Source organism: Castor canadensis, chromosome 9 (genome assembly GCF_047511655.1).
Source record: "Castor canadensis chromosome 9, mCasCan1.hap1v2, whole genome shotgun sequence".
In the NCBI taxonomy this organism is placed as follows: Eukaryota; Metazoa; Chordata; class Mammalia; order Rodentia; family Castoridae; genus Castor; species Castor canadensis.
Window position 1 is genome coordinate 54,434,692 of NC_133394.1, and position 12,030 is coordinate 54,446,721.

The window sequence follows — 12,030 nt, forward strand, 5'->3', positions numbered from 1 at the left end:
ACCACACTTTGACAAGTACTGCCTTAAGACATAGGCTTAAACTAGAAGTTCCCCTCCACAGACCTATATTGCATTCTTAATTTTATAATCAGTGTGGACTTTTCCTAATTAACTGAATATTAAGAATTTTGTAGTTTAAAAGTAAATTTGAGTGTAAGTAAATAAATATTTGTCAAACACTTGATCTACCTGATCCTCACAAAACAATTGTAAGTCAGTTATAAAACATCTGTAAGTCACTCACAATTTGTTCTATTTTTATATTTAAAAAACACTGATGCTCAAAGTTATGCCCTATAGCAAGTAATTGTCAGAGTCTAGAATTAAATATAAGTCTGTCTGACTAAATAATACATTTTCTGTCTAATATGGAACATTGCCCAAGTGTCTCAAAACACAGATTGAAATATAGATCTGCAATGCGACTGGTTTCATCAATGGCATATCTTTTGAGAAAACAAGGTTTATTGACACATAAAAATCCTGATATTCAAAAACATGGATGTTTTTAGGAATTTTCATAAAAGATATCCTTTGCCAAATTCCTACATGAACTTCAGACATTAATGAGCTGAATTAGTGAGAAGTCACTTTAATGCCATTAGAACTCAGTTTCTTCCTAGTGGAAACTTAATGCAATACCCCAGCCTCTGGTTTATTTAAACTCTCAATCAATTCTGTAAAATTTATGGGACATAGACACTGTTGCCCCATTGTACTGAGGAGGGAACTGAGCTCAGAGAACATACTAGATTCCTCTGCTCCATCTTCAGGCAGTTCCCTCTTCACCTGCTTTCCCCTCAGCATCCTGTAATGCAGACCAGGTGACTCACAGAAGAAAAATAAAAAAAACACTACCCCAAAAACACTTTTCTCCCGTTTCTCTCTTTCCCCTCATGGCCAAATGAGCTCGTAGTCCTACCTTCTCTGTGTTGCCTGGATCCATCACATGCCACCATCATTTGGATTAAGATCATTGAGACATTTTGTCAAAACAAAAAATACCAAAAACACTGTCACTTGTCAATCTGGTCATCTTGTCCATCTTGTCCATCTTGTCTACATTCCACTCTGGTCACCCTGATTGCCAGCCTCATCCCCTCTTAACTTTCTGGTTTTCATCTCTTTCTTTCCAAAGCTCGTCTTCCTCTCTCCATGTTTACAATATTGTTGTCCTACAGTGTTCCATCCTGTCCATTCCTAGGCTCCTCTACCTGGCTGCCTTCCTCCTCTCCCTGGCTTTGGAAAACATCTGAATGCTGATGACTCCTGATGTATCCTTCCAGCTCTGCTTCTCCCTCCAGGACTCCCCTTTTGGCTGCCCACACAGCAGCTGCACTCTGATATCACACAGGCATCCCCAACTCAATACAGAAGTCATTACATTTCTCTTAAATCTGCCCTGTCTCTGTGTTGTTTCTCTTGGCTACCAGCACCTTCTCCTGCCTTGTTGCCCCAGCCAGAAAACTGGGAGTCAGTCTAGACTCCTCCTCCTCTCTATTCCCCTCCACATTCCATCAAGCACTAAGTCTTGTCTATTCAATTTCCTAAACAGCTCTGGAAGTGTCTCAGACTCCCAAATGGCACTTCTGCTGCCTTCTTTCCCTAAGACCTAATTTTTTTTTTCTCCAGAAATAATTATGTCTCTCGTCTTCACAGTTATCAAAGAAAACTTTCTAAAACACATATATGATGACACTTAAGAACCTTAAGATCTGTCCTTGCTTGAAACCTTTAAAAGTTTAGGAAAGTTCTGTCTCCCTGGGCCTTGGAGCCTGCTGCAGCCTGGCCTTGCTTACCTCACCAGCAATCCAGCCACACCTATCTTCTCCAGGTTCCCAAGACACACCATGTATTTTGACCCTTTCCTAACCTCTTCTCTTACTTCTTTGTTTGTGGAATGCCCTTCCCCTTTCCCTCCCCAGTCCTTGTCTGCCTGACCTTGGCTTCTTTGTCCTTCAGAGCTCTACAATGAAGTCCTTACCCTGAGCACCTCCTAAAGGGGAATTAGCTGTTGCTTTTGTCAGGTTCCCTCAGGATCAGGTACAGATTTATTACAGTGCTAATCACATTTTCTTTCTTTCTTTTTTTTAATACTAGGGCTTGAATTTAGGGCCTATACTTGGAGCCATTCCTCCAGCTCTTTTCCCCCACTTCCCCCCAGACAGGGCCTTCCTAACTGTTTGCCCCAGCTGGCTTCAAACCCTGATCTTCTTGATGTCTGCCTCCTCAGTAGCTAGGATTACAGGCATGAGCCACCCATGTTGGCTAATCACATTGTCATTTATACCTGCCTCCCATTTATATCTGCCAGGCTGTGAGTTCCTTAAAGGTGGATGCTATGTCTTAGCTTTAAATCTTAGCACCTGAGACATATCTGGCACATAGTACATAGTAAGAGTTTAATAAGTGCTGGTTAATGAATGCCTGCATGACATGCCCTGGGTCATATGTCGCAAGTGCAGAGGTCACATCTCTAAATTTTTTTCCCCACCTCATCTTCTCATATGCAAAAAATCAGCTGCACAGTGATCTCAAATGTCCCTTTTAGCAAAAGTGCTATGGCTTTTACAAAGCAACTTCGTGGCATATAAATGGTTTCATAAATCCACATATGACAACATTCTCATCTAGTGCCACAAAGCTTCATTGGACTGCCATCCAGTGAGGAGGTATTTAAACGTATTTAATGAAAAGATCGCAGTTCTTAACATGATCTCAGTAAGGTTGATTTCCACCTTATTTATCTTCATTTTGGTGATTCAATGAGAAGGCAAGTTGTTTGCATGTGACCAATGTTGACACTGTTATCTTAATAAATAAATACTTTACACTATAGTCTTAGAACTCAGCACTCTAGAAACCAAAGTCTTAAAACCAGGTTTGCTGGAAACCAGGCTCACAACTGAGAAAATGAGATCAGTAAATCACTGGGCACTTTTTTTTTTTTCCTTCCTCATCTTCCTATGCTCTGGCCAGTTTGCTAATTAGGCAGCTTCTTATCATAATTACCTAGTCAGCCCTAATGGCTTCACACACACGGCTCAGTCTCACTGGTCCTGTAGGGCCGCTTTTCAATTGTTAAAACAGCTGCTGAGTTTCAAACCGGAGGAGGCTTGCCTTGCGCCGAGGGGGAAGCGGTCCCGGAGCGAAGTCTGTGGTAGGCAGGCGCTCGGGTGAAAAGTGGGACATGAATGCACAGTTTGCACATTCTGCTTCCCGCCTCCAACCTCCAGCCTTCTGGATTCAACACGTCTCCCTACCCCGCCTCCAAATCAGCCCCGGAATTGTCCTCTATTGTGCACCCCCGTCTCCTGGACACTGTGATGGTCCCGCGTGCGCGTCTCGCCGGGTTTTTGCAGCTTTGCCAAGGTCCCACTAGGCCTCCTTCTTCTTCCCCGCCGGTGGCGGGGAGATAGAGACAGCAATGTGTCCCCGGCGATGCCGCCGGCGAGGGTCCTGTTTGAGGAGCCCCGGGTCTCTGGGCGGTGTGTGTGTGTGTGTGTGTGTGTGTGTGTGTGTGTGTGTGTGTGAAAGAGAGATAGAGAGACAGAGAGAGAGAGCGAGAGAGAGAGAGAGAGAGAGAGAGAGAGAGAGAGAGAGAGAGGAGTGTGTGTGTGTGTGTGTGTGTGTGTGTGTCTGTGTGTCTGTGTGCGCACGCTGGCGCGCAGCGGGAGGGAGAGAAAGAGGGACGGAGGGGGGGGCAGCGGGCAGAGGAGGGAAGGGGCGGGCGGGCAGCGGTGGGGCGGGAGGGGAAGAGGCTCCCGGCTTGAGCAGTGACACTGGGGAGCGAACTCACACTCCCGGCTCAGAGCCGCGAGAGCGCAGACCAAACTGAGCCGCGCACCAGCCGCTGCCGCCGCTGCCGCCCCGTGCGCCTGCTCTGCCCGCGCGGCGCTCCAGCCCGGCCCGTGTCGCTAGCCTAAGCCCGGGGAGCCTGCGCCAGCTCCACTCGGCGCCGAAGCAACCTCCCGCCGCCCGGCGCACGCACGGTCCCCCCTGTTTAAAAGGACCTCCCGCTGCCTCCCCTCTCGGCCCCGGGATCCCCCAGCCCGGCGCTGCCCCCCTCCGCTCCACTTCGCATCAACTTCAGCGGCCGCTAGCCGCCTGCCTTTGAAGTTTGCTGTGCCGACCGCAAAGTTGGGACATTTGGGCGGATTGCATTTTTCTCCTTTATCTGCCTCTGTCTCACCCTTCCCGTCCCCTCGAGTCCTGGATACTGGTGCTCGGCATCTTGGCCCGAGCCAGGGACGTGAACTGCTTCGCACAGCACACCTCGAGGAGAGCTCTTTCCTCTTCCCCCTAGGAAAAACAAACCGATTTTTTTTTAAGGTAAGTAGTCAGAGGAAAGACATCCTCCGACTCCCCGACGCCGCAGCCTGCCAGCCTGGGACTTGGCACAACGGCGTTCCTACCCTAGGGCTCATCCGCGATTTGGGGTGGAGACGCAGGTCCCCAAACTAGGAAGGGGACAGCAAGGTCACCGAGGGCGCTGCATCCAGGGTAGCTGAGAGCATGAGGGGAGTGGAAGTCTCCCTCGGTTTCTCAGGCTGACTCGTGACTGGGTGGCCTCAGTGGTGTTAGGAGGTGGAGGCAGTGCATCGCCCGGGAAATGGGGGAGCCCGGTACCCGGGGGTGCGGCGGAGACCGTGCAGCCTCAGGGCTTTTCTCCTTTACTCCGCTTGGGCGCGTACTTTGCCCTCCTCCAGGGTGGGCTGTTGCCTCCCTCTCGGGATTCATGCCCTCCGGCGGCCGCCAAACAAAGTCTGAGGGACAGGGGTCTTATGCGGGGGCGAGAAACGAGGGATCCACGCAGCGTGCGGGGCTCATGCGCAGTGAAATCCAACGCGGGTTCCCGGCGTAGGGCGCGGAGCGCACAGCGGTGGCCGGGATCTCGCACGGCCTCCCCTGGCGACCCTTCGCCGCCCCCGCTCATTTGTCCTGCGTGTGATAGACGAGAGTCGGTGGAGAAACTTTCTTGAGCAGGGTGGCCAGGGACCGGCTCATACTTTCGCCAGGAGCGTCACCGAGGAGACACCCCTCCTGCCCCAGCCTGGTGACCAGGTGCCGTGACCTCTCCCCGTCTGTGCCTGAGTCGGGGTTCATTTTGGCCTGCGCCACCTTTCTTGTTGAGCTAAGAGACTGTACGTTCCCGACACTCCGGAGGCCCAAGCGTCGTTTCAAGTCCCGGCTGTTCTTTGGGGGCACCTTGCAAACTGCCGAATTTGGGGTGAGGCGGCGTTTCATTGTGCGCCCTTCGTTCCCACTCCTCCCCGCACCCCGCCCCAGGCCGAGGTGTTACAATCACCCGCAGTCCCCAGCACCAGCTCCGCGGGGGTCGCCGAGGCGCTCGGAGTTTGCGGTGGGCATCTCTGTGCGGGTGTTTAGCTGTCCCTCCCGCCAGGTTGCGGTTCCCCTCAGGCCCCCATTCAGGGCGCTGTCCATCCCCTGCTCTGGGAATGCGTAGCTCCCTGAAACCAAGCCCTTGAGCGGGAAATGAACCTGAGCGAACGTCTCTGGTTTTGATTTTTGCAGAGTTCTTTTAGCAACTTAGTTGGGTTGGCAAATTTGTTTACTTCTCATCTCTTCAGTCCGTTAAATCACAAGGAAGAATTTATTTTTTCTTTTAGTTGCTGACCTCCCCAAACACACTACCGCCTCTTTCCCCCTCTACCCCTCCTCCTCCTGCCTCGCTTCCTGAACCCTTTTTCTTTTCCGAAAGAGGGAATCTCCGCACCTCCCCTTCTCCTCCTCCCACCCGGTCCCTGAGCGCCTGTGAGAACCTTGGGAGTCAGCAATGGAAATAAATAGGACTCCGCTCCATTCTCCGCCCCCTTCAAACTAGGAAAATCCTCCCTGGGCTTCGCAGAAATGGAGATAAAACATCCCTCCCTCTGGCCGGGAGCGGTTGTTGAGGATTTGATGGGATTGAATTGTTTTATTATCCTGAAAGAAGTGATGAATGGATGCAACAGGGAATAGTTATATAGATCAGAGTGTACTGAGGGCGATCGTATTTATTATTATTCATTTCTGTTTATTAAGACTGATAATAAGGTCGTAACCCTAGCTAAGGGCTGTGTTTACACTTGGTTTGATTTTATGTCAGTCTTTTATTACAGTGGTTTCAGAAAGTGAAAACATCACAACCGTATTAATTCTTTACACTCTTGCTGCATCTGGGATTAATCAGATGTCAAAAACATACTGTCATTTTACCAAAGTTTCAATCCATGGACTTTTAGAAGGTTGCAGTCTTGAGAGATGTCATTTACTTCACACTTCTTTAAAGTTTAAAAAACGTGGCAACATAATTAATTATGGTCCCAAATCCCATTTTCAATCTAAACCTATATTCATCATTATATTAAAATATCCAATCATTTTTCTCTAAAAGTGACTCTTAGGAGTTTAAACTCTTTGCCAGGGGAGGAGTGAGAGGGGTACAGCTGAAAGTGAGGTGCCCAGAAGTTAAGAAAAATTAGTGCTATTTGCAGTTTCTTCTTCCTGTAAAGAAAGACATTGCAAGTTCCTTCTCTGCACAGTTCTTAACTTTACTGAATGTCCTTAATCTGTAACACACTTAAGCATAACAGCTTGCAGCTTTGTCTGTATTATTGTTTTCATTTTTGTGTCAGGATGTTTTATTCATTAAACCTTTATGTCAAAGACTTAGGCTCAGCATGGCAGTAACACTCTGTTTTAATTAGTAACTATCATAAAAAGAAGCTAGAACTCTGTAATGGGCCTAAATTGCTATGAATTATGTGTGGTTTAAATTACGCATTTATTTGAACAGAAATGAAACCATGAATATAAAACATCTTTTAATCACTTGCAGATACAGCTTTTATCTCTGAAGATGTAGCAAAATATATAATTGAAAACTATCCCCCCAAGTTTATTTATCCAGGCTCTTATTTAACATTCATGTGGTAAAGTATGATTGTTACAGAGAAAAGACTAATGTCATGAGTTTGCCAATACCAGGCGAGGGTCAGGCTTCAGATAACTTAATGTAGAGACTTTTTCAGTTGGCGTCATGGTCTGGCCATTCAGATTTTAGCTTTCTCACTTAGATTTATCCACCAGATTCTACATGCGGTGAGAGAAAAACATATTTTAAAACTTAAATTATTTGCAATGAAAGCAAGAAAGGAAGAAATAAAGAGCATCTGTACTTGTTCTCTTTTGTTGATTTCTATATCCATTTTTATTTAGCCAATCAAGAGGTGATAATTTTGACTCTAAAAACCAAATGTGTTTTTATTAGCATCATTATTAGAACAAAATGTATTTTTATATTGATACGATGGGTAAACAGATACTGGAAATGGAATGATCTTGTCTGAATTATCAGAGAGCATAGGAGCAGTGTGTGAATTTCACATAATTTGCAGTCTAATTATTTTAATCTCCCTTCTTTAGTTCCCAGTGAGAAGGAAGTTGATTCTAGTGACCATGCAGTGTTGTCTTCCACTTTTTATTTTAGTTTTTTTTCTTCTTTTTTACTCCCTGTCTTGTCAGGTCTTGCTTTGGAGAGCCATGCACTCAGGAAACAGCCTGTAAAGGACTGAAATTTGCTAGAGTCATTTGCCATCACTAGGAAGAAAGTGCATTCTATAGTCACTTGTATTGGGTCACAGACAAGCATAACCCACAATCGCTCAACTAACTCAGTAACTTTGAAATAATTTCTAGAACCTCAAAACATTTATTTTGGAATGGTTATTCAGAAGAACATAATTTATTCTCCTGTTGGTTCACTTATTTAGTAGAACCCACAGTGCAGTTCAATAGTTAAAAACTAAACTATACCAAATATTTGCTTTCAAAACTGATTTAAAAATCAGACTCCTCCAGAATTTAAGTATTCTCTTTTTAAAAATACTTGGCATTTCATTACAAATTGAAAATGAAATGACCCTTAGGATGTATGTAGTCATTCTTCCACGTTAATTTCCACCTGGGAAAAAAGTAAATACTTCACTGCTATTGTTAAAAATAATCCCAGAGTATGACATGGAAAAACACAACTCCTAACATTTTATTGTATCATATTTATGTGGACCATAAATTCAGTTAGATTTCTTGAAAGAAAAAAAAAAACACTGTTTCAGTGTGAGTCTCTGTTTTCGATTGATGTATCTCTTGACACTTCCAAGATGACACCTGGCATTTGCTATTCCAAAACCAAAGATGCCCAAGCCAGTGCCAAAAGCAGGTATGTTCTTGGCTGCTCCCTTCCTAAACACAAAATCTAAAGATTCAAGTTCCACATCCTCCCTCTTCTTTTTGGTAATTTACTAAAAACTGCAAACCAACAAAAACCCTGAATTTTAGACTTTTGAAATATTTGGAAAACATGAAATATACATGGCAATATGAATTCTCCTCCCCAAATAAAAAAATGTATTACTTGTTTTGCATTTTAAAAATTAAGGGTAGAGAATTTGATCAGTGTGTAATTAAAGCAAACTATGAGTATGTGTATGCAAATTTTCCCCCTTTGGGATGAAGAAACAGATCTGACCACAGATCAACTGAGTTACAATGTCAGGTTTTTTCAAGGAGCTCACTGAGCTAGATTTGATTTAAACTTCACTTAACAGTTTACAGACCTCAAATTTGTAAGACAAGCATAGAACTTTCCAAGATTATATGTCATTATTCTTTCAATAATTTCCAGATTCTTTGGAAATGAATTTATGCAGTAAGTTGTTAAGTCATACTTGGTTTTCATTTGTGAATTTTTTTTCCTGTAGAAAATTGGAAAATGACAGATAATGAACATTTCATATATTTTTCTGAAATATTTTAGTCTTACTTGTGAAAACTCTGAAGCAAATCTTTTCTTAAAAAATAAAGATAATGGCCCAGTATAGCTAACTGATCAAATGTTTCTTTTAGTTCTTCTGAAATAATTTGTTGCCTTTTAATGGTCATGAGAAAAGAAAAAGATTTTTAGAAAAAAATCAGGTTACATAAGCTTGGAAGGAACTCAAACCATGATTAGAAATCGATTCATTTGAGCAAAAATGCCTCTGTAGAACGGAGACTTACACATCATAACCAAATTACAAAAATCAAGTTAAGCAATGTGCATGCATTCCAGCTTTCTAACTGGAATGATTTCAGCTAATATCACAAATAGTGGTGACTGGCTGAAGTAAATGGAGACTGTACAAGTTTCTGTCAGTGTTTCTTCTCTCTAAGAGGAAATCTAGGTAAACACTCTCTTCTTCCAGCTGTGTGTTCAGAGAACATACATTCTACAATCTAAAGACACAGCCAAAAATATGGACTGTATTCAAATGTGTGTTTAATCAACAACAAAGTCACTATCTCCATATCTTCTTTTCTGAAGCAATGTTCTTATCTACACAGCTGTAGATAAAATGAGACTGATTTTCTTCTAAAATAAGTAGTAAAATCTGAACTTGTAGTGAGAAAGACCCGTAAAATGTAGTATCTTGCTTTTGAATTCACTATGATTATTTTTTTCAATTATTACATAGAAACTAGGAAGATGTTATCATAGGCAAAGACTGACAATACCATATTCAGACATCCAGCAGTGACAATGAAGGGGCAGGATTATAGCATCTACTGACAAAAATTATGTTTAAGAGGGAAAACCTAACGTAAAAGGGCCTGATTTGTTAGGATTGGTTTCTCCAGTTTAGATGTGACAAGTGTTAAGGGCCTACTGGAATGTGGATGGTTACAATGAATAGCACATTGTAGTGAAACATAATCCATAGTGATCCGTATACACCTTGGAGATGGCTTTGATGACTCTCTTGAGTTCAAGCCATATGTACATTAAGCCTATACAAACTGCCAAGTGGAACATTACACATTTTATTCCAGCAATAAAATGCATTCCTTATTGAATCATCAGTCATACCAAAAACCCTGAAACAAATATAAATCTATGTTATCCATTTTGGGTTATCTCCTTTAAAAAACATGTTTAAAATCCAAAATAGTTACATTTTTACTAGTACAGTTATCGTAGCATGTGTGTATGTTTGTACATGCATATTTCATAATGTATATCTAAATTCTGTGTGCATGTTGATAGCACTTCATAAATGTCATTACTTAAATAAGAACATTCACTAAAATTCATTGATAGTGTCAAAAGCTTCAAATTTTGATTGATTCAGAAGTAAATGGATCATATAATTGAAGAGGTATTTGTTGTCACAGTTGTGACCATGATCAGAAACAACAATGCTAGCTAAAATACCTGCACACCTCAGCAAAGTCAGCAATCATTTTTTATCGCTTTGCCTCCTGTGATCTCCAATATATCCATTCTATTGGTGATCATTTGAAGTTTGTGAGAATGTACTATGAATATTTATCACTTTTATGGAAAAACAAAGCTACCTTTTAAAGAGGAGATAAAATTATCTAACATTATTAGCTGATAATGGTAGCTAATAGCAGTTACCTAATAATGTTATTATATAATAGTTTATTTGGTAATTATTTATTAGGTAATTTTTTAAGGGAAATTGATTAAACTTTTCAGTTTTTTAATTATTATTTAAGGAAAAACAGAAACAACTTGATTTGAGGGTAAAAAGTTATCAGTTTGCTTTATTAAGGGAAAACAGAAACAACTTGATTTGAGGGTAAAAAGTTATCAGTTTGCTTTATTAAGTCTTGAAATCACCTCTTGAATGCAGATCTCTTTTCCTTTCTTCAGCCTTTCTCTTAATGATGACCAGCCATTGAAGTCTGAGTGTAAAATGCTGTAGGAGCCATGATTTGTTGACTCTGATCTCTTCTTGGTCTCTGTTGTCTGTCTCTTTCTCTCTCGCTGTCTCACTTTCTGTTTCTTAATAGACAAACCTTGGAAACAAGTTTTTTCAGAAAAGGAACTATAAAGACACATTTTCTTTAGTAAGTTGAACCTACTAAGAAAATTAGGGATTAGGAAAATGTGTTATTAGTTTATTAGAGACACATAAACCATGATGTTGAAATGTGTTCCTACTAGGTACGAAAATCAAAAGTCAATCCCTTCAGAAAGTAATAGTCTTCAGCAGCTGTTATTGCACTATCCCATTAATTATGTGGCATTCTTGAGAATTCAGAACTGAAAATCAGTCAGTTATGGGATTTTTTAATAAATGATTTTTAAAAACTGAATGAAACTACATTTCAATGAAATAATTGAGTTAGTATAGACATATATGAAAGGATATTCTAAATATTCTAAAAGTTAAAGCCCTTTATAATAAAAAAAAAGCTGAGACCGTGAAAGTATTTAGACAGACTCACATAGTAATACTTCAGTCACCAAATTCAATCTATAATTTTTTTAAAATCTCAAACTTAAAGTTTGTTCATGGTGAAAAGACAGTGACAACCACTAGGCAGTTTTGAGATCTCTTTTATTTCTGGCAGTCTGTATCTTGACCCCCAGGCCTTACCAGCTTCAGGCTTTTCCTTAGTGCTTCCTTTGAAAAAAAATATAACAGTAAAAAAAGGGAAAACCCACATCTAACTGTATGCATTACTTCTTTGGGTGGAAAGGGATGACATAACTGTGGGTCTGCTTCCCATATAGGATCAGTATTTGTGGTTTGTCATCTCTCTAGTTGTAGGTTTTTATGCTTGTATTATTGTATCATAATTTGCTATAAACTCTTCATTAAACGTAACAATGGGGTCTGTTTGCATTGTCTGCCTTTTGAAAGTGTCCTTATCTCTAATCATCTCTTAATCCAGAAATAATAATGCAAAACATCCCAGGAGCTGATCCTGATCCTCAGCACTGTAATCTCAACGCGTGTATCTTAAATCCTTTGCTACATATACTGCCCACAAAGCTTGAGCACACCCACTTTAGAGCCGCTTTTATGTATTAAGTAATATTGATGTCCTCAGATACAGTGTATAGGGACTAACAAACAAACAAACAAACAAATCAAGTGTTCTCTACTGTCTATGTGATCATTTTTAAAAATCCAAGACCTTGAACATTTTTTGGCACTTCTACACAGAATCTAA

The 12,030-nt window shown here is 41.7% G+C and overlaps 1 protein-coding gene across 1 annotated transcript in view; it reads left to right on the plus strand.

The window, feature by feature from the left end:
* Positions 1-3,799: 3,799 nt before the first annotated feature.
* Ndnf (neuron derived neurotrophic factor) overlaps positions 3,800-12,030 on the plus strand; it is a 39,446-nt gene continuing 31,215 nt past the window's right edge. The window contains exon 1 of the mRNA XM_020152785.2: positions 3,800-4,332. The gene's annotated coding sequence lies outside the window, so the exon portion shown is untranslated. The remainder of the gene's footprint in view (positions 4,333-12,030) is intronic.